Genomic DNA, 23074 nt, shown 5'->3' with positions numbered 1-23074 from the left:
TCTGAATACACCACCCCAACCTGAATTGCCCGAGTTCCCAACCTAAATATGCATCTCTTGACTGTTTAAATCAAAGCATAATTATCTTGAGACTTCATTCTCTCTTTCTGTCTGTGTGCATTTACGATCCGTTCACATTCTTAACCTTGTGGATTACAACTTTTTCCAGGATTTATATTATGTTCGTTTATGTTAGAATATCATTCTTACGTCCAAGGGCGTGCTGTGACTTGTACACAAACTATGTGTTTACTCCCACATCGGCTACGTACAAAATATATTTGCAGAGCAATAGGATACAAAAGCAGACATTGAACAATAAACAATTCATACCTTTCTCGGCCTTTTGGCTAAGATCAAGTGTAGTATCTGTTCTTATCGGGTTTAATATCGATATGTGAGGCATTGCCTCACACACGATATTAAATTAATTTTTGATTGGGGAGGTTTGCCACAATAGCTTGCTATTGAGTCCTTCAAGATTAAGCCCATTCGTTACACTACTGCTTGGGCCTGGCTCGCCCTACCAAATTAATGAAAATTATTAACATGCAAAAGCTGCTTGCTCATAATGAAAGAAAAGAACTATGGGTTTGAATAAATAAATAGGGCAAAGGCATACGCAATAGCCATGATTTATAAAAGCGTCTAACCTATTGGATTAAAGGAAAAAAGAAATATACGCAATTCTAGTAAGAAAGGTTGGTCTACTGCTCCCTCCATTGAGACACGTCTTAATAATTTGCTTCCCTCCAACTAGCTTGAACAACAATTGCCCGAGTTAGAGTCGATCATTAACTTAGTCATGCCCAAACCAACTGTTTTTGCAATACATTGCACTATGACTTGTGTTTCCGCAACATAACTGTTCTCAACACCCAAGCCACCAATATACACCTATGATGTTTCAGTTTCTCACTATTGTCTTTGAATACTCCACCCTAACCTGAATGTCCCGAGTTCCCCAAGGAGGAACCGTAGTATTGATATTTGTCATGTCATTTGACGGTGCAGTCCAATAACATTAGTCCAATAACATTCGACCATAATTGGTGCAGGTTTTAAGACTCCCCCCAAGACTCACATTAGGACCGAGTCAACTATGGTTGACCGTGATCCTTATATCCAAATCACATGAAATGTCTTAAGTACCATTTAGAACATGAAATTACACAAATACCACTTTACTCTCTCAACACCAAAATAGAGTTAATAACATGTGTCAAGATCTCAAACACCTAAATCAATGGCTACAATTTAATCAAGTCAAAACACAGAACACGTGCCACTATTTTACAAACTTAATCTAAATTGATATTGAAAAACCACAAAAAAGTGTTATTAGTATTACCCCTCCTTAATATTGGTGTAATTTGTAATTTCTTAAAACACTTTTTGGTCTTTTCAAATATTTCGAGAAAAAAAAAAAAACAAAACTCACACATGATTCTACTGTTCGCGTTAGTAATACAAACCTAAAAATTGAAAACCCTTGGTCACACTATAAAAATGACTAGAGCAAAAAAACCATCGTCAATCCCACCCCTCATGAAACCCTTTTCTCAAATTCGATCAAGAACTTAGTCATGCCCAAATCAACTACTTTTGCAATACATTACACTATGATTTGTGTTTCTACAACATAACTGTTCTCAACACCCAAACCACCAATATACACCTATGATGTTCTCAGTTTCTCACTGTTGTCTCTGAATACACCACCCCAACCTGAATTGCCCGAGTTCCCAACCTAAATATGCATCTCTTGACTGTTTAAATCAAAGCATAATTATCTTGAGACTTCATTCTCTCTTTCTGTCTGTGTGCATTTACGATCCGTTCACATTCTTAACCTTGTGGATTACAACTTTTTCCAGGATTTATATTATGTTCGTTTATGTTAGAATATCATTCTTACGCCCAAGGCGTCTTTGTGACTTGTACACAAACTATGTGTTTACTCCCACATCGGCTACGTACAAAATATATTTGCAGAGCAATAGGATACAAAAGCAGACATTGAACAATAAACAATTCATACCTTTCTCGGCCTTTTGGCTAAGATCAAGTGTAGTATCTGTTCTTATCAGTTTAATATCTGATATGTGAGGCATTGCCTCACACGATATTAAATTAATTTTTGATTGGGGGAGGTTTGCCACAATAGCTTGCTATTGAGTCCTTCAAGAGTCGCCCATTCGTTACACTACTGCTTGGGCCTGGCTCGCCCTACCAAATTAATGAAAATTATTAACATGCAAAAGCTGCTTGCTCATAATGAAAGAAAAGAACTATGGGTTTGAATAAATAAATAGGGCAAAGGCATACGCAATAGCCATGATTTATAAAAGCGTCTAACCTATTGGATTAAAGGAAAAAAGAAATATACGCAATTCTAGTAAGAAAGGTTGGTCTACTGCTCCCTCCATTGAGACACGTCTTAATAATTTGCTTCCCTCCAACTAGCTTGAACAACAATTGCCCGAGTCAGAGTCGATCATTAACTTAGTCATGCCCAAACCAACTGCTTTTGCAATACATTGCACTATGACTTGTGTTTCCGCAACATAACTGTTCTCAACACCCAAGCCACCAATATACACCTATGATGTTTCAGTTTCTCACTATTGTCTTTGAATACTCCACCCTAACCTGAATGTCCCGAGTTCCCCAAGGAGGAACCGTAGTATTGATATTTGTCATGTCATTTGACGGTGCAGTCCAATAACATTCGACCATAATTGGTGCAGGTTTTAAGACTCCCCCCAAGACTCACATTAGGACCGAGTCAACTATGGTTGACCGTGATCCTTATATCCAAATCACATGAAATGTCTTAAGTACCATTTAGAACATGAAATTACACAAATACCACTTTACTCTCTCAAAACCAAAAATAGAGTTAATGACACGTGTCAAGATCTCAAACACCTAAATCAATGGCTACAATTTAATCAAGTCAAAACACAGAACACGTGCCACTATTTTACAAACTTAATCTAAATTGATATTGAAAAACCACAAAAAAGTGTTATTAGTATTACCCCTCCTTAATATTGGTGTAATTTGTAATTTCTTAAAACACTTTTTGGTCTTTTCAAATATTTCGAGAAAAAAAAAAAAACAAAACTCACACATGATTCTACTGTTCGCGTTAGTAATACAAACCTAAAAATTGAAAACCCTTGGTCACACTATAAAAATGACTAGAGCAAAAAAACCATCGTCAATCCCACCCCTCATGAAACCCTTTTCTCAAATTCGATCAAGAACTTAGTCATGCCCAAATCAACTACTTTTGCAATACATTACACTATGATTTGTGTTTCTACAACATAACTGTTCTCAACACCCAAACCACCAATATACACCTATGATGTTCTCAGTTTCTCACTGTTGTCTCTGAATACACCACCCCAACCTGAATTGCCCGAGTTCCCAACCTAAATATGCATCTCTTGACTGTTTAAATCAAAGCATAATTATCTTGAGACTTCATTCTCTCTTTCTGTCTGTGTGCATTTACGATCCGTTCACATTCTTAACCTTGTGGATTACAACTTTTTCCAGGATTTATATTATGTTCGTTTATGTTAGAATATCATTCTTACGTCCAAGGGCGTCTTTGTGACTTGTACACAAACTATGTGTTTACTCCCACATCGGCTCATTACAAAATATATTTGCAGAGCAATAGGATACAAAAGCGGACATTGAACAATAAACAATTCATACCTTTCGGCCTTTTGGCTAAGATCAAGTGTAGTATCTGTTCTTATCGGGTTTAATATCGATATGTGAGGCATTGCCTCACACGACGATATTAAATTAATTTTTGATTGGGGAGGTTTGCCACAATAGCTTGCTATTGAGTCCTTCAAGAGTTAAGCCCATTCGTTACACTATTTGCTTGGGGCTGGCTCGCCTCTACCAAATTAATGAAAATTATTAACATGCAAAAGCCGCTTGCTCATAATGAAAGAAAAGAACTATGGGTTTGAATAAATAAATAGGGCAAAGGCATACGCCATAATAGCCATGATTTATAAAAGCGTCTAACCTATTGGATTAAAACAAAAAAAGAAATATACGCAATTCTAGTAAGAAAGGTTGGTCTCATGCTCCTCCATTGAGACCGCCTTAATAATTTGCTTCCCTCCAACTAGCTTGAACAACAATTGCCCGAAAGTTAGAGTCGATCATTAACTTAGTCATGCCCAAACCAACTGTTTTTGCAATACATTGCACTATGACTTGTGTTTCCATAACATAACGTTTCTCAACACCCAAGCCACCAATATACACCTATGATGTTTCAGGTTTCTCACTATTGTCTTTGAATACTCCACCCTAACTGAATGTCCCGAAGTTCCCCAAGGAGGAACCGTAGTATTGATATTTGTCATGTCATTTGATAACATTAGTCCAATAACATTCGACCATAATTGGTGCAGGGTTTTAAGACTCCCCAAGACTCACATTAGGACCGAGTCAACTATGGTTGACCGTGATCCTTATATCCAAATCACATGAAATGTCTTAAGTACCATTTAGAACATGAAATTACACAAATACCACTTTTACTCTCTCAAAACCAAAATAGAGTTAATGACACGTGTCAAGATCTCAAACACCTAAATCAATGGCTACAATTTAATCAAGTCAAAACACGTAAACCGTGCCACTATTTTACAAACTTAATCTAAATTGATATTTTGAAAACCACAAAAAGTGTTATTAGTATTACCCCTCCTTAATATTGGTGTAATTTGTAATTTCTTAAAACACTTTTTGGTCTTTTCAAATATTTCGTAAAAAAAAACAAAACTCACACATGATTCTCTTGCTCGTTAGTAATACAAACCTAAAAATTGAAAACCCTTGGTCACACTATAAAAATGACTAGAACAAAAAAACCATCGTCAATCCCACCCCCCTCATGAAACCCTTTTCTCAAATTCGATCAATAACTTAGTCATGCCCAAATCAACTACTTTTGCAATACATTACACTATGATTTGTGTTTCTACAACATAAGCTGTTCTCAACACCCAAACCACCAATATACACCTATGATGTTCTCAGTTTCTCACTGTTGACCCCAACCTGAATTGCCCGAGTTCCCAACCTAAATATGCATCTCTTGACTGTTTAAATCAAAGCATAATTATCTTGAGACTTCATTCTCTCTTTTTGTCTGTGTGCATTTACGATCCGTTCACATTCTTAACCTTGTGGATTACAACTTTTTCCAGGATTTATATTATGTTCGTTTATGTTAGAATATCATTCTTACGTCCAAGGGCGTGCTGTGACTTGTACACAAACTATGTGTTTACTCCCACATCGGCTACGTACAAAATATATTTGCAGAGCAATAGGATACAAAAGCAGACATTGAACAATAAACAATTCATACCTTTCTCGGCCTTTTGGCTAAGATCAAGTGTAGTATCTGTTCTTATCAGTTTAATATCTGATATGTGAGGCATTGCCTCACACGATATTAAATTAATTTTTGATTGGGGGAGGTTTGCCACAATAGCTTGCTATTGAGTCCTTCAAGAGTCGCCCATTCGTTACACTACTGCTTGGGCCTGGCTCGCCCTACCAAATTAATGAAAATTATTAACATGCAAAAGCTGCTTGCTCATAATGAAAGAAAAGAACTATGGGTTTGAATAAATAAATAGGGCGAAGGCATACGCAATAGCCATGATTTATAAAAGCGTCTAACCTATTGGATTAAAGGAAAAAGAAAAATACGCAATTCTAGTAAGAAAGGTTGGTCTACTGCTCCCTCCATTGAGACACGTCTTAATAATTTGCTTCCCTCCAACTAGCTTGAACAACAATTGCCCGAGTCAGAGTCAATCATTAACTTAGTCATGCCCAAACCAACTGCTTTTGCAATACATTGCACTATGACTTGTGTTTCCGCAACATAACTGTTCTCAACACCCAAGCCACCAATATACACCTATGATGTTTCAGTTTCTCACTATTGTCTTTGAATACTCCACCCTAGAACTGAATGTCCCGAAGTTCCCCAAGGAGGAACCGTAGTATTGATATTTGTCATGTCATTTGATGGTAAAATCCAATAACATTCGACCATAATTGGTGCAGGTTTTAAGACTCCCCAAGACTCACATTAGGACCGAAGTCAACTATGGTTGACCGTGATCCTTATATCCAAATCACATGAAATGTCTTAAGTACCATTTAGAACATGAAATTACACAAATACCACTTTACTCTCTCAAAACCAAAATAGAGTTAATGACACGTGTCAAGATCTCAAACACCTAAATCAATGGCTACAATTTAATCAAGTCAAAACACAGAACACGTGCCACTATTTTACAAACTTAATCTAAATTGATATTGAAAAACCACAAAAAAGTGTTATTAGTATTACCCCTCCTTAATATTGGTGTAATTTGTAATTTCTTAAAACACTTTTTGGTCTTTTCAAATATTTCGAGAAAAAAAAAAAAAAAACTCACACATGATTCTACTGTTCGCGTTAGTAATACAAACCTAAAAATTGAAAACCCTTGGTCACACTATAAAAATGACTAGAGCAAAAAAACCATCGTCAATCCCACCCCTCATGAAACCCTTTTCTCAAATTCGATCAAGAACTTAGTCATGCCCAAATCAACTACTTTTGCAATACATTACACTATGATTTGTGTTTCTACAACATAACTGTTCTCAACACCCAAACCACCAATATACACCTATGATGTTCGGTTTTTCCATTTGTTGTCTCTCGAATACACCACCCCAACCTGAATTGCCCGAAGTTCCCAACCTAAATATGCATCTCTTATTTGTTTTAAATCAAAGCATAATTATCTTGAGACTTCATTCTCTCTTTAAATGCGTCAGGTGCATTTACGATCCGTTCACATTCTTAACCTTGTGGATTACAACTTTTTCCAGATTTATATTATGTTCGTTTATGTTAGAATATCATTCTTACGCCCAAGGGCTGTTGCGGACTTGTACACAAACTATGTGTTTACTCCCACATCGGCTAACGCATACAAAATATATTTGCAGAGCAATAGGATACAAAAGCGGACATTGAACAATAAACAATTCATACCTTTTCGGCCTTTTGGCTAAGATCAAGTGTAGTATCTGTTCTTATCGGTTTAATATTCGATATGTGAGGCATTGCCTCACACGATATTAAATTAATTTTTGATTGGGGAGGTTTGCCACAATAGCTTGCTATTGAGTCCTTCAAGAGTCCATTGTTTGCACTTTGCTTGGGCTTGGGCTCGGCCTCTACCAAATTAATGAAAATTATTAACATGCAAAAAGCGCTTGCTCATAATGAAAGAAAAGAACTATGGGTTTGAATAAATAAATTAAGGCATATAATAGCCATGATTTATAAAAGCGTCTAACCTATTGTATTAAAGGAAAAAGAAAAATACGTAATTCTAGTAAGAAAGGTTGGTCTACTGCTCCCTCCATTGAGACACGTCTTAATAATTTGCTTCCCTCCAACTAGCTTGAACAACAATTGCCCGAGTCAGAGTCGATCATTAACCTAAGTCATGCCCAAACCAACTGCTTTTGCAATACATTGCACTATGACTTGTGTTTCCGCAACATAACTGTTCTCAACACCCAAGCCACCAATATACACCTATGATGTTTCAGTTTCTCACTATTATCTTTGAATACTCCACCCTAACCTGAATGTCCCAAGTTCCCCAAGGAGGAACCGTAGTATTGATATTTGTCATGTCATTTGACGGTGCAGTCCAATAACATTCGACCATAATTGGTGCAGGTTTTTAGACTCCCCCCAAGACTCACAGTAGGACCGAGTCAACTATGGTTGACCATGATCCTTATATCCAAATCACATGAAATGTCTTAAGTACCATTTAGAACATGAAATTACACAAATACCACTTTACTCTCTCAAAACCAAAATAGAGTTAATGACACGTGTCAAGATCTCAAACACCTAAATCAATGGCTACAATTTAATCAAGTCAAAACACAGAACACGTGCCACTATTTTACAAACTTAATCTAAATTAATATTGAAAAACCACAAAAAAAGTGTTATTAGTATTAACCCCCCCCCCCCCCCCTATTCTCAAGAACTAATTTTTAAGAGTTTGCAACATCACTACCGCCTCTAATTAGGTTTGGGGTAAAAACTAAGTTTTGTAGGTACTGCTAGAAAAAACCAATCTTCAAATTAAAGCATAATAACCTTCCTAAGTTGGATCAAATCCCATAAAAACTAAATAGAATATTAATGGTGATTGGTTAGTTCATTGTTGATTAAGTTATTGATACACATTGAAAATGGAAAATGAAATTGAATTGGGAAATCAAAATAAGAAGTTTCAAAGATGAATTTTTTTGGCAAGATAGAGAAGAAGATGAGTTAGCCGTAGGATTGATCTCGAATGGCGCAAAAGAGATACCAATAGCTGTTGATTTAAGTGTTTGATATCTTGACACGTGTCATTAACTCCCTTTTGGTTTTGAGAGAGTCAAGGGGTATTTGTGTAATTTCATGCTCCAAAGGGTACTTAGGACATTTCATGTGATTTGGATGGAAGGATCTGATCAACCCTAGTTGATTCGGTCATGTTCATGAAGTTTTAAGGGGCGACCTAAAAAAGCAAAGAACTGGGTTGGAAGTCATTTTTTGGGGGTGGGGTTTGGTTCTTAAAAGCTGAATGGGTGCTCTTCTAGGCTTGTGTAGAACGGACAAATCGTTAGTATCGTAGTACTTTTGGTTAACTCCGTGAGCTCTCTTGAGTCTTGATGCCTTCCTCATCTAAATGCAATTAAATAAATTAGATCAATAGAGCCAATATAGCATATTAAATTGCAAGCTCAAACATGCAACTATGCAATGCAAGACATCAGCTCCAGTAGGCAGCTGTGAATCAGGTGAATATGTAAGACAATTCACATCAAAGCAATGCTCTTGGTATTCCAAAATGTCGCTCTCTGATCGTCACTCACACACACACAAGCAGTTGCCAAACGTATGCCCACCTTGATGTCAACGATGTCCAGGGCTCCAGGCCATATTATTAAGGCTACGATATTAAGATTAGCCACCACAATTACATTGGGAACCCATGAAAGTCCAAGGCCTTTCCTAACATAATTATTATCATGGCCCATCTTGAATATTTCAACGCTTAGGATCCTTTCAAATTGTAATCTGCTTGCCAACTCGATCAGTTGATAGACCTCACTCTCTCTTTTTAAAATTGAATTTTAAAATTTAGCAATAAGTTTTTAATCCCGAAGGGTCAAGAGTCAAGACATTACTACGGAGGCAACAACTCCACTCCATATCCACTCTAAGTAGCTTTACATAATATTCTATCTATTGGAATTTAGCTTTTGGATTGGTCTAGAAGTCATTGTATGGCTCAATGACATTTTTTTAGCTTTTGGATTGGTCTAGAAGTCATTGTATGGCTCAATGACATTTTTTTATCATTGTTGTTATGTAAATGTAAAAATGCTTAGATGTGGTCCAATTAAGTAGATAGTGCTAGATTATTTTTAAATTTTGTTTTAAAAAGTAAAAACTAGATTTTAGAATTATATCCAAATCCGATCCAATTTTTTTTCGGAATTTTCAAAAATCGGAAAATAAAAAAATCAGCCCATGAAAACTACACCCAAAGCCAGACCAATTTCAGGTCGGATTTCAAAAAAATCAAAAAATTCGGCAAAAAGAGACACCCCTACTCAAGACCCAACGAAAATAACAAGAGCACTGGCAAAACATTTTTCATTTTGTATTGTTAGGGCCTTTCAAACTGAAAAGCCCTCCAAAAATTGGCGTATGCTACTATGTGCAGCGAGCACACGGTATTCTTTAGTAAAAGGCGAAAGAATAGTTCGCTCTGTGCTCACTGCGTAACTGCGTGGTTTTGAAGAAAAAGAGTAGCTTACTATATACTAACACTGAACTTTGTGCTCTGTTTCTTCAGCAATGTGGGACTATCACTATACTAGGGAATTTAAAAGTTAGCCATGCTTTCATTGTTCATTCACTCCACAAAAAAACATCCAAAGTGGGAAAAGTACTAGTGCCACTTTACAAACCCTAAAGACAGGGAACTGTGTCAATTATCAGGAGAGATTCCTGAAAATCTAATTCTAATTCTTAGCTAAAAACAATTGTCCCACTTGGTTCTTTAGGAGGACCTCATAGGTTAAGAATGATACTCATGGAAAGGTAGTACGGTTGATATGAGCTGTTTCATATAGCTTTCACCTGATTTGAAGAATTTTCCTTTTCCTCCAATCTTCCTTTCAGCAATTTTAAGGTAATGATTTTATTTTAACAAACCTTCACCAATCATCTGCCATTCATAAGAAGACCACAAGTAACCTAATTGAAGACTATCAAGTATGAACTGGCTATCATGTTTAGTTGTGAGTTGTATTTGTTAAAGTACATGCGTAACCAATTAGCTATTCAAATTTTGACTATTTTTAATAAGCTTTAGAGCACCGACGCAGTGTCCTATTATAAATAGAAGTATAGAACTACCATGCGTTGGCATGCACTTTGCAATTTGCATTTTGCCTTGTACACATAAGAAAAGGTTTCGCTTTGTTGCACTTGATCAGAAACCAGGGGAACTGATTGGTTTAGTGTTGCATATATAATCAAGGGAATGAGGTCCCGTCATAATATTCACTTGGTTCTGCTGGCTTTGGCTTTGGTTGTGTTTTGTTTTGACTTCAGTTGGTGCATCGAAATAGAGAAACCAGCTCTTCATGACCTCAAGCAATCTTTCACAGATCCTTCAAACAGACTCTCCTCTTGGGTGGGCGAAGATTGCTGCATCTGGGTTGGAGTGGAGTGCGACAACAACACAGGGCAAGTCATCAAACTCGACCTTCGAAATCCAAACAATGAATATTCTTCACTTCACGAGAGTACTTGGTTAGTTGCCAGTGAGGTAAATCCTTCACTAATGAAGCTGAAGCATTTGGAATACTTGGACTTGAGTATTAACAATTTTTCAGCAAGTGAAATTCCCCTATTCATTGGCGAATTCAAATTGTTGATATATTTTTATCTCTCTTTTGCGGGGTTCGCAGGAGCTGTTCCTCACTCTCTTGGAAATCTGTCCTTTTTCTATTATTCTTCCTAGGTTATTTTCCCCTTTCTGACTTGGTTTATTTAATATTTGATAGTGTAAATTGTTGTATAGTGATTCCTATTATTGATTTCACAGCAAGCTCTTACTTCAGTTTTTGTCGAGACATAGAAAGGAGCTGACTCACTGGAATATTGGTTGTGCTCGAATGGTTTTCTAGCAGCTACAATTCATGGAGATAAATGACAGCAGGTAATTGGAACTGTAAAAAACATTGGTTAGCGAATATATCCTGTTTATGTTAAAGTATTGCTCATCACTACTTCAATGTTCAATAGTAAAATTTTGTTTTCCTCAATGATATGCATTTGTTTCCTATTAATACCTAAAGTGCGTTAGTCATCTTGCTTAGAATGTCATTTTAAGAAGTGTCTACTTTACTCTTTGTTCCTGTGTGTACATTACTTTTAGTTGGTTTATATCATATCCTATTTATTAATATAGATGGGTCAAAGAGTAATTTCAGCTAGCCATATCAAAACTTTGTTTTGATGGATTGTACAAGTCTTAGGAAGTATAGTTGTATGGACTGACAATCTTAACCATCTGATAAGATATCCAGGGTTTTAGGATCATCTTTTGGTTTCTCCAAAAAAGTCAAAATAAGTACTAGATAAGCTTTAAGTTGTTTAAGTTAAAGACCAATTCAAAAATGATATCTAGCAAAGGGCAAGGGAGTAGTAGTGAAAAACGAGTTTCAATGAGCAGAAGGAAGTTCATTCTTATATCCTCAGCTTCATATTGGTTATCACAGATCCCACTCTCTGAGTCAACTGCAAAGCACTCAGTTTCACTCGGATTGTTCAAGCTTGCATTGCAGTCGGGATGCGAGGTGAGTCAGCTCGAGTTATTTTGCTCTTTGCATGACTATATATATTTGAAATGGTTATGGGGTTAAGGCAGACCCCCACCTGTGTTTTATTTTTATTTTAATAGGTACTGATGTGTTGATGTTATGTTTCAGTCAAAAGGGTAACATTATGTGGGTACAACATTCAAAGTTAACATAAGATTTTAGACAACTGGTATGGTGTTCATCATTTTTTCTTAAATCTCTACTTTTTATTGTTATTTGTCTTCAATGAGAACAACTCATCCAAGCTTCTAAGTCCTTCTGCACGGTTTTAGAAGGAAACCTAATGGAGGGTGTTTCACCTCTTTTACCAGTCATGGGACGTACACTTTCATCTTATGTTGATTTAAACATATAACCTATTAATGCAGCAAGTGAACTTAGCTCTCCTAAACTTTGAATTTTTTTTGAAGAGTTTAAAAAGTCCCATGCCATCTTCATCCAAGTGAAACATTTGTCTCATTCATATTATAAATCAATGCAATATAGTTGATATTTCTTTCATTTTAAAGAATACTTTTAACAATTGTGCATGGATCGTGAGACTATGCAAGTCCAGAGGTTTTGGTTTCATTGAGTACGCATCTCATGAGAATGCACAGAGTGCTATACAGACCATGTACCAACAGGAACATCATAGCAGAAAGATAAGGGTAAATTTTGCAACAGATCGGTCAGGAGGACTACACAATTGCAGCGGAGACTATGGTGGTGGTGGTGGAAGTGGTGGTAGCAGTGGAGGTGGTGTCTATAGTAGTAGAAGCAATTTTGATGGAAGTGCTAATGCTGGTGGTTATGGTGGAAGCGGTGGAGAGTATGGTGTCACTAATGGAGGTGGCAGTGATAACTTTTTTAGTGGTGGTGCAAGTGGCAGCGGCTATGGTAGTAGCATTGTTTCTGGAGGACACGGTTAGAATCATCCTTTAGATGATGAGCTTGGGACTTTACTGGCAAGTGGCCGGGGATGATATATCTCTTTCTTTATAAGAATTGAATGTTGCACCAAGTAGAGTGAACATAAGTGTGTTGAGGATATTAAGTGGTCGTCATCCTTTGATCTTTCTTTGGTAATGCTCACTCATGTTTTGATTTTTGTGTCGGTTTTAATGTGAGAATGTTTTGGTTAATTGGTTATATGTCATGCGCACCAGATTTGATATATGAATATGTCAATTCATAGTGAGGGTTGGTGCGCATTGGCTAGCCTTCAAAGGTGCTAATAAACCATGGAAGTTGATGTGTTTGATTTGCTACCGGAAACTATATTGATCAAATTTCAGTAAAAAAAAGTTACACACCTATATGAATATGTTCACTCTTTTTCCATTCTAAGTGAATTAACCTTATTATTACGTGTTAGTATAGCAATGCTTCAATCAATTGTGTGTTGTAATCTCAAAACCCAATTCCCAAATATTAAAACCTTGGAATGTAACTTATATTATATATATGGCCAAAATAGGCAAGCATAATAATTTGGTATATCGGATGTACAAATTACAATGCACATGATAATTGTGAACTTTTCTTGCTGAAATAGCATGCAGGCCGGTTTGCCATATGTGCGACCAATGTTTATTTTTTTTATGTCTTATATTATATTTTAGAAAATGATGTTTCACTTATAGTTTTCTTCTATATGTATGTGTGGATTCAAAACTGTTGTTTTTAATGACAACACATTTCGATTACATTGATTTTAAAGTGCAATCTGCCCTATTTTCTCTTATTGATTCAAGTAGATAAATGACTAAATTTTATAATACCTTCACATTGATTTTGCTTTTTGTGGCTTAAATAGTAGTTTTCAACGAATAGTAATAACATATATGTCAAGGTTAGAACAACATATATCAAATAATATATTTAAGTTGAAAATGCAGAAGTGAAACATATTACACCAAAATCATGTTGAATATAATAGATATGGTTCGATATTTTCGCATTTTAATTCAGATTAATGGCCTATTTAGCTTAACCATAGAGATTTTTTTGGGCATAGGCTTTTAACCATAGAGATGATTGCATTGTCCCGATTGCCTTTTATTTGACAACTATTTTATACATATATTTTTTCCCATCTGCATGGGCTTAGTACGGGAAAACTTAGGATATTTTTTACCAACTTAAGCTAATACATAAAAGTGAACCCATTTTCTGAGATTGAAGTCAGCAAATTAGGTGTATAAATATCTTATGTAACACGTTGAATGAACTGTGACACATCACTCGAGAGGATTTAAATGGAGATGAACCCTTTATTAATAGTTCTATTGTTCTTACTTATCTAATCTTAACGCCTACTTTATCTAATACATAAAAGTATGCCCCATATAGCTATATCTATCAGAAAGTCATTGACCCAACCACATAAAAAGCTGAAATACAAATTAACAGGATTTAAATTAACAGGCCTATCAGTACAAACTATTGCAAAAAAAAAAAAAATTGCCCACAAATAACAGACCCAACATATATAAGGACCTAAAGTAACAGACCTTAAATTAACTAGCCTGGCGGCCATAAGCTACATAGCTAGTATATTATAGTTATACTCTCACCAATCTATTTTTTGGAGCACTCACAAAGATTTCAATTTTTTCTAAACTCTATTACTAATTATGAAAAAAATAGGATATAAATAAAGAAACAATCTCATCTAGAGTTTCACAGAGTCTCCAACTTTTCATAAACAATATACCTAATTATAAAAAAAAAAAAAACTAAATTGCGAAAACCAATATTTTCAACCAAAAACGATTTTCTTAAAACCCTTCCCACCTTACACCACAAAGAATAGTTTTTACACTAATCTCAGGTGAAGTTTAACATAACAAAGTTTCTTTCTAGAAAATGATAATGAAACTATGAAAGAACATAGGAAAAAATGAACTGAGTTGCTTGAACATTTACTTTATGCATTTGTTAACCACACATGTGATTGGAAAAAAAAATAATAAAAAAAAATAATAATAATAATAAACTAATAATAAAATAAACAATAGTGTACACCCAAAACAAATAAAATTGTATTGTATGCACTATATATATGGGCCTAACAAATAAAGTTGGATCAATTTGAGGTGTCATCCACTGTGGGATTTAAACATTTATCATAGTTAAGGATTTCAAAAACCACATGCCACAATAATTACGACATATTCTAATTAAATTTATGAATTTTATATTTTCCAATTTTAGCGAAATAACGAGATTCAGTTAAAACAGACGTTGACCTAAATAAATTATATAACTATCGTTTTAGTTAAAGTGGACGTTGGGCTTAAATAAATTATATACCAAACCAAGCCAAAACAAATTACATGTGAAAAATTAAATTATACAAAAAATAACATCACAAAATATATAATAGCAAATGGAAAAAAAAAAAAAAAAAAAAAAAAAACCCCAATATTAACAAATATTTTTAAAATATATATAGTACTGCATGAAACTAACGTCAAAGAACAATTAACGAGAAACAGAAAACTAGATGCAAATGCATCGAACTAACCTCAAATAATATTTAACGGAAAATCGGAAATTGGATGCACATGTAAGCATTAAACTAATCTTAAAAATTAATTAATAGACAATCGGAATATTGATATAATTGCATTAAACTAACCTCAAAGAATAATTAACGGGAAATCAAAACTTGAATGCAAATACATCGAACTAACACCAAAAAATAATTGTTGGGAAATCGGAAACTGGATGCAAATGCATTGAACTAACCCTCAGAGATTAAATTAACAGGAAATCAGAAACTCGATGCAACTGTATTGAATTAACCTAAAATAAAATAACTATAAATTAGAAACAGGATGCAAATGCGTAAAACTAATCTTTAAAAATAATTAACAAAAAATCGGAAACCGGATGCAACTACACTAAACTAATTTCAAAAAATAAATTGGATGCAAATGCATTGAATTAACCTCAAGAAATAATTAACGGAAAATCAAAAACTGGATGCAAATTCATTGAACTAACCTCAAACAATAACTAATGGGAAATCAGAAACTAGATGCAAATGCAACCTCATTGAATAATAAATGAGAAATCGAAAACTGCTGGATGCAAATGTATTGAGCTAATCTCAAAAAATGATTAACGGAAAATCGGAAACTGGATGCAAATGCATTGAACTGAGCTCGAAGAATAATTAGCAGGAAATTTGAAATTGGATGCAAATGCATTAAACTAACTGCAAATAATAATTAACAAGAAATCAGATACTAGATGCAACTGCATTGAACTAACCTCAAAAAATAAATAACAGAAAATCAGAAACTGGATGCAAATGCATTGAACTAACCTCAAAATATAGTTGTGTTATATGTTATGGGAATGTCTCGATAAGTATAGTTTTGCATTTAAAACGGTGTTTATCTTATCTTTTTCGTATAATTGAGAACACATTGCTATTCAAGTAGCTTCAATATGAACTTCGTCTTATTAAATAATCTCACAAAACTTCAATCAAACTTCTATTATTAAACAACAAATAAAGTTGAAGGGTTTTATCAATGGTGAGTTATTGAAACCCACAACAAACGGATCAATCCAACACAAGGATCGATCATTCTCAATAGACAAGACTTCAACACCCTCAAAGCAATCTCCCAACACTTCTCAATATCAAATAACAAGCATATAAAGTAAAACAATTAGTGTAAAAGAAAAACAAACCACAAGACGAGATATATCGTGGTTCGGCAATTTGCCTACGTCCACACTGCGAGTTCCAAGCTTTACTAGATGTCCGGAGTAACAGATTACAAGTCTCTCAATTCACTCACAAAGAATGAACACTCAACTCACAAAGAATTGCTCTCTTGTAATCTCTCTTTCTTGGTTTTGGAAAAAGTTAGGTTTTCCAAAACCTTGATTTTGTTTTTATACCAAAAAACAAATTTCGCGGTTACTGTAGTGAGGCCCACAAAAAATAGACTTGGAAGCAAAGCGCTTTACTCACAACGCAGTCGCCTAAAACACTGAACGTTGAGCGCAGTCGCGTTTACTCGAAAGCGAAAAGCGCCTAAAACACGGAATGCCGAAGCGCAGGTCCCTCCCGAGGCGGAAAATTTCTAAACGTGGAAGAGAAAAAAAAAATCCCGTTTTCTCTACATTCTCCACCTCGGTGAGGTTTTAACACATAAAACCAAGCCGAACACATCCAGCAAGAACACATCCAGTAGGAACACATCCAAAGCAAAAAGGAAGACTTCGCGAATCAATCGCCTCGGGCGGCTATGCCCACACAAGGCTCTTTCAAACATGTAGGATTTGGAGCAAGTCCAAACAGTGTTGGAACTTAACTCCGGTGACAACTTTCGTCAGCATATCAGCAGGATTGTCATGGGTGTCCACTTTCTCAAGTGCTACATCACCATCCTCAACGACATCCCGTATAAAGTGATAACGGACATCAATATGCTTGGTCCGAGCATGATGAACTTGGTTCTTCGCCAAAATGAATAGCACTCGACTATCACAATATAAAGCAACACCGTTTTTGCTTTCAATACCCATATCATCTAGAAGACCTCGAAGCCATAGTGCCTCTTTCATCGCTCGCGCACGCGCCATATACTCGCCTCAAGAGTAGATAGAGCAATTATAGCTTTGTAGCATAGACCTCCAACTAACCGTGCACCATGCATCATAAACACATAACCGATGAGTCGATCGTCGTCTATCTAGATCACCTGCATAATCAGAATCCATAAACCCACTGACATAACAAGTGCCTCCACCATAAGCTAATCCCACATCCAAGGTACCCTTCAAGTACCTTAGTACCCATTTCACTGCCTCCCAATGCTGCTTCCCAGGATTTGCCATATACCTGTTTACAACACTAACTGCCTGTGAAATGTCTGGGAGTGTGCACACCATAGCATACATCAAACTACCTACACCACTTGCATAAGGAACATTAGCCATATGCTTTTGTTCCTCCACCGAACTAGGAGAGAACTTAGCTGAAAGCCTAAAATGCCCAGCTAAAGGTGTAGAAACCGACTTTGCATTCTCCATACCAAATCGTGAAATTACTTTCTGAAGGTATTTCTTCTGAGATACAACTATCCGTCGCTTCTTCCTATCTCTGTCAATCTCCATGCCCAGTATCTTCTTGGCTCCACCTAAGTCTTTCATCTCAAACTCAGAGCTAAGTTGAGATTTCAACTTGTCTATCTCCATCATGCTTTTGGAAGCAATAAGCATGTCATCCACATAAAGTAGGAGATAGATGAAGTCATTACCACGAAGCCTTCTAAAGTAGACACAGCAGTCATACTTACTTTGGGTGTACTCATATTGCATCATAAATGTGTCAAAGCGCTTGTACCATTGCCTTGGCGATTGCTTTAACCCATACAATGACCGATTCAATTTGCATACATGATCTTCTTTCTCAGCAACAACAAACCCTTCAGGTTGTCTCATATAGATCTCTTCCTCCGTGTCCCCATGCAAAGCGGTTTTCACATCAAGTTGCTCTAACTCCAAGTCGAAGTGAACAACTAAACTCAATAACACACAAATGGAAGTATGTTTAACCACCGGGGAAAATACCTCATTGTAGTCGACTCCTTCCTTCTGTGAGAAACCCTTTGCTACTACTCTTGCCTTATACCCAGTACTGTCGGACTCAGGAAGGACCTCTTTCTTTCTGAACACCCATTTACTGCCGATAGTCCTTTTGCCCTTTGGCGATAAAACTAGGTCCCATGTGTTATTTTTATCAAGAGACTTCATCTCTTGTTGCATAGCAACCAACCAATCTCTGTAATGAGCATCTCTAACAGCTTCCTTGAAACTATCTAGCTCATCATCTTCGATATTCAGTGCATATGCCACTAAATCCACCTGACCATAGTGTTTCACCGACTTCTCGTGCCCATACTTGTGCACTTCTTTAATTTATCTCTTTGGCCTAGGGTCAGCCAATATAAGTTGCGGATGCTCTTGCTCTTCTTCCTGTTGCTGTGTGGTTCCATGATTTGGTACCTCATCATAAAACAAACCGATCATCTGGCGATCGGACAACTCAAGCTCGGTGGCTTGAACTTCTATAGACTCACCATTCGCCCATTACGCAAACTCTTTCCGGCCATCGAAGAAAGATAACACGGAAGTCTCATCAAACGTAACATCTCTGCTGACCAGGAACTTGTGGTATTCTAAACACCACAATCAGTATCCCTTTACCCCATTCGCGAAGCCTAAGAATATGGCTTTCTTAGCTCTAGGATCTAGCTTGCTCTCCCTCACATGGTAGTAAGCGGTCGATCCAAACACTCGCGAAAATACTATAATCAATTTGGGTTACCGACCACACCTCATAAGGTGTCTTGCAATCTATATTTGGGCGGTGACCTATTATAGGTGTAACACGCCATGGACACCGTGATCTACCCAATAATCTTTTGCCTAGACTAGCATTAGACAACAAACATCTCTCTCTTTTAAGCAAGGTTTTATTCATCCTCTCTCGCCATTTCCATTATCTTGGCGTGCCCCTGATTGTCCATTAATCGGCAATTCCATGTTCGCGACAAAACTCTTGGAAGGGCCCATAGGTATATTCGTACCATTGTCGGGACCGTAGTAGTGTCTTTACCTTTCTATCCAATGCGATTCTCAACTCTTGCCTTCCACTTCTTAAATGTCTCAAACACTTCATCTTTTCGTTTTCATCATATACACCCCCACAGCGGGTATGATCATCAATGAATGAGACATAATAGCGGTTACCTCCTTTTGAAGCCACTTTAGAGGGTCCCCAAACATTCGTATGCACATAGTCAAGGATGCCTGTGGTCGTGTGCTTGCTTGACTTGAACTTGACTATACACTGCTTCCCATAGACGCAATGCTCACAGAAACCCATACTTGGCTTATTCAAGTCTTTCAAGAACCCTCGCTTGCACAACTCAGACAAACCCTTTTCACTCATATGCCCTAGTCGCATATGCCACATCTTAGTGCATTCAGAATCATCACTACATGCACCCACTACTACATCGCCTATCACTGTACTACCCATCAAAGTATACAAGGTTCCGTGTCTTTGACCCTTCATAACTGTTAAAGAGCCATTGACAATCTTTAGGACTCCACCTTCGCCCACAAACTTGTGGCCTTTGGAATCCAAGGTACCAAGAGAAATAAGGTTTTTCTTTAGCTCAGGGACATGCCTCACATCAGTTAAAGTCCTCATTATACCATCATGCATCTTAACCCGTATAGTTCAAATTCCTACCGTCTTACAAGCAATGTCATTACCCATCAAAACGGAACCACCATTAATGCTCTCATAAGAAGTAAACGACTTTCTATTCGGGCACATATGGTAGGAACATCCGAAATCAAGAATCCACTTTTCGGCCATATAGTCTTGTGTGGACACACAGAGACTCAACTCGTCCCCTTTAGAGCCTGAATCATAACTTGCCTCAATTTTTGCCTTACCTTTCTTCTTACCATCTCTCTTGTTCTCTTTCTTCGGGTGAGGACAATTACTTGCGTAATGTCCCCTTTCATCACAATTGTAGCACTTCACATGTGTTAAAGGCTTCTTTGACTTGGACCTAGACTTCTCATTGCTTGTAGAAGCTTTTTCATACGACCTTCCTCTTGCCACTAGCCCCTGACCTGCATCAATGCTATTCTCTACACGTGCCTTCTTCATCAACTCATAAGAAAGAAGTACACTCTGAACTTCGTCAAGATCGACGTCTTCTCGTTAATAAATGTAGTAGATTAGATGCTCATAGCTTTTCGCAAAGAGAATATTAAACATGCCGCTTGATCCTCATTATCCATCTTCATACCAACATTCAAATAATCCGCTAGACGCCAACGGAACTCACTAACGCGTGCTCTTGCATCGTTGAACCATCGACCATCATGTAACCGATAAAGACGCTTCTTAAGGTACATCTTGTTAAATCATGCTCTTGGTCATATACATAAACTCTAGTTTGAGCCAAATACCGGCAATGTATTTTCTCCCATCACACTATACATGACCTCATTGGCAAGACATAACCGGATTGATGAACAAGCCCGAAGATCGAACTCTTCCCAATCATCATTACTCATACTTCGCCGCCTTTAGATTTAATTCCCTTTAAAGCCTTGTGCAAACCTTGTTGGATGATGATGTCCTTTACTTGGACTTGCCAAATCCCAAAGTTATTCTTCCCATTAAACTTCTCTACTTCAAACCTTGCGTTTGACATCTTGGGAGCCATCTTTCAAGTTACACACAATAACAAAAAAAAAAAAAAAAAAATTCACCTCGGAATTTAATCGAACACCTTGTCTACACAAATTTCGAACACTAAACTCAAAATCCTAGGTCGTATACTTACGCTCTGATACCAATTATTGTGAATAATAAACTGCGAAAACAACGTTACCCACAACAAACGGATCAATCCAACACAAGGATCGATCATTCTCAATAGACAAGACTTCAACACCCTCCAAGCAATCTCCCAACACTTCTCAATATCAAATAACAAGCATATAAAGTAAAACAATTAATATAAAAAGAAGAACAAACCACAAGGCGAGATATATCGTGGTTCTAAGAATTTGCCTACTATGTCCACATCGCGAAGTTCCAAGCTTTACTAGATATCCGAGTAACAGTTACAAGTCTCTCAAATTTACTCACAAAGAATGAACACTCAACTCACAAAGAATTGCTCTCTTGTAATCTCTCTTTTTGTTAGGTTTTCCAAAACCTTAATTTTGTTTTTATACCAAAAAACAAATTTTGCGGTTACTGTAGCGAGGCCCACGAAAAACATACTTGGGCGCAGGTGCGCCTACTCTGAGTGCAGGTGTGCCTAAAACACTGGAATGCTGAGCGCAGATCGCGCTTACTCTGAGCGCAGGTGCGCCTAAAACACTGGAATGCTAAGCGCAGGTCGCGTCCCTCTGAGGCGCAGTTGGCGCTCTAAACGTGGAAGAGAAAAAAAAAAATCGTTTTCTCTACAGTTCTGCTGGCAAATCAAAATGTTTGGATACGCAAATCGTTCGTGGATGCACGTTGAGTTTGATTTATATCTTCAATTATTGGCATTGCCATTACCAGTCAGTGATAATAATTGTACCCCTTTAGTTTTTTTTAGCATTAAGAGTCTAACTATCAGTCCATCTCATCTATCATTCTATCTGTTATCTACTTCTGTTGTTCTGTCTACTTATCATAATAAAACAGGTGTTGAAGATCTCGAAGAATTTGTAAACTTAAGTGCATTTACCAGTGACTACTAATATGCCTTACATGCGTATGAATTTTCACTGATTGCATTTGTTCGGTAACTCGTGGATGGTGAAAGGAGCACAGCCTTGGCCACAAGCTGTGGTTTTAAATCAAGAAACTTATTGAACTTATTCCTTACTTAGTACGTGTGGACTTGTGGAGATGTGTCTTAATATGCAGTCATTTAAACTGAACGTAAACTAACACAGTAAACCAATCAAAGCCTACAGCTATCTGTAACAACAATAAACACCTAGATTCGATTTACCAAATTCTAGATACGAAAAAACAATCTCAGGTGTGAGAAAAGGGGTGAACTCAGGTGGGAGAAAGTGGTGAACTCGGTGTGACTCAGCAAGGAACTCAGCAGTAATGTGATTTTTTCTGCACACGGATTAATTATGGTATTCTGTTTTTTTTATGCATAATATAAAAAGGAAATCAAAGGGAAGGTTTGATTAGAGCAATGGTAGAAGCAATTTGCTGATTAAGTTCGAAACCTTCCAGAACATAGTTACAAATCGAAGTCTAAGAAAAGTTACAACCATTATTCCATTTATGTAATAACACCTTTCATTGATTTAACAAATAATAATTGACATAATAAATCAAATTCAATTGAATACCAGTATAAGATTAAAAAAAAAATACAAAAACAATTGGTAGACGAATCAAAGAGATAAATAAACAGGTTTAAGCACATTGAAATCCAGTTGGGGCCTTCTTTCCACAAGGGTTAAG

General features: G+C 36.6%; 1 long non-coding RNA gene and 6 other non-coding genes across 9 annotated transcripts; 6 read left to right on the top strand and 1 right to left on the bottom strand.

Annotated features, from left to right (window-relative positions):
- The first annotated feature begins 329 nt into the window (after positions 1-329).
- On the top strand, positions 330-527 carry LOC147485397 (U2 spliceosomal RNA). The gene has a single exon (XR_015203319.1). It is a non-coding gene; the product is annotated as a U2 spliceosomal RNA (small nuclear RNA).
- Positions 528-2037: 1510 nt separating this feature from the next.
- LOC147485396 (U2 spliceosomal RNA) lies at positions 2038-2233 on the top strand. The gene has a single exon (XR_015203457.1). It is a non-coding gene; the product is annotated as a U2 spliceosomal RNA (small nuclear RNA).
- A 1498-nt stretch (positions 2234-3731) lies between these two features.
- On the top strand, positions 3732-3930 carry LOC147485395 (U2 spliceosomal RNA). Its single transcript, XR_015203320.1, has one exon. It is a non-coding gene; the product is annotated as a U2 spliceosomal RNA (small nuclear RNA).
- A 1485-nt stretch (positions 3931-5415) lies between these two features.
- Positions 5416-5611, top strand: LOC147485394 (U2 spliceosomal RNA). The gene has a single exon (XR_015203456.1). It is a non-coding gene; the product is annotated as a U2 spliceosomal RNA (small nuclear RNA).
- A 1502-nt stretch (positions 5612-7113) lies between these two features.
- On the top strand, positions 7114-7304 carry LOC147485393 (U2 spliceosomal RNA). Its single transcript, XR_015203318.1, has one exon. It is a non-coding gene; the product is annotated as a U2 spliceosomal RNA (small nuclear RNA).
- A 2467-nt stretch (positions 7305-9771) lies between these two features.
- LOC147485391 (uncharacterized) lies at positions 9772-13343 on the top strand. 3 transcript variants are annotated; one of them, XR_015203146.1, is made up of 5 exons: positions 9772-10988; positions 11131-11183; positions 11268-11381; positions 11944-12021; positions 12154-13343. It is a non-coding gene; the product is annotated as an uncharacterized LOC147485391 (long non-coding RNA). The 3 variants fall into 3 exon arrangements; XR_015203147.1 differs by having other exon boundaries at positions 9774-10346; positions 10828-10988; positions 11944-13343; XR_015203145.1 differs by having other exon boundaries at positions 9775-10988; positions 11944-13343.
- Positions 9823-9939, bottom strand: LOC147485392 (U5 spliceosomal RNA). The gene has a single exon (XR_015203440.1). It is a non-coding gene; the product is annotated as a U5 spliceosomal RNA (small nuclear RNA).
- Positions 13344-23074: the final 9731 nt, after the last annotated feature.

Source organism: Coptis chinensis, chromosome 7 (genome assembly GCF_015680905.1).
Source record: "Coptis chinensis isolate HL-2020 chromosome 7, ASM1568090v1, whole genome shotgun sequence".
NCBI classification, from domain to species: domain Eukaryota; kingdom Viridiplantae; phylum Streptophyta; class Magnoliopsida; order Ranunculales; family Ranunculaceae; genus Coptis; species Coptis chinensis.
This window is presented reverse-complemented; position numbering and strand designations above follow the sequence as displayed.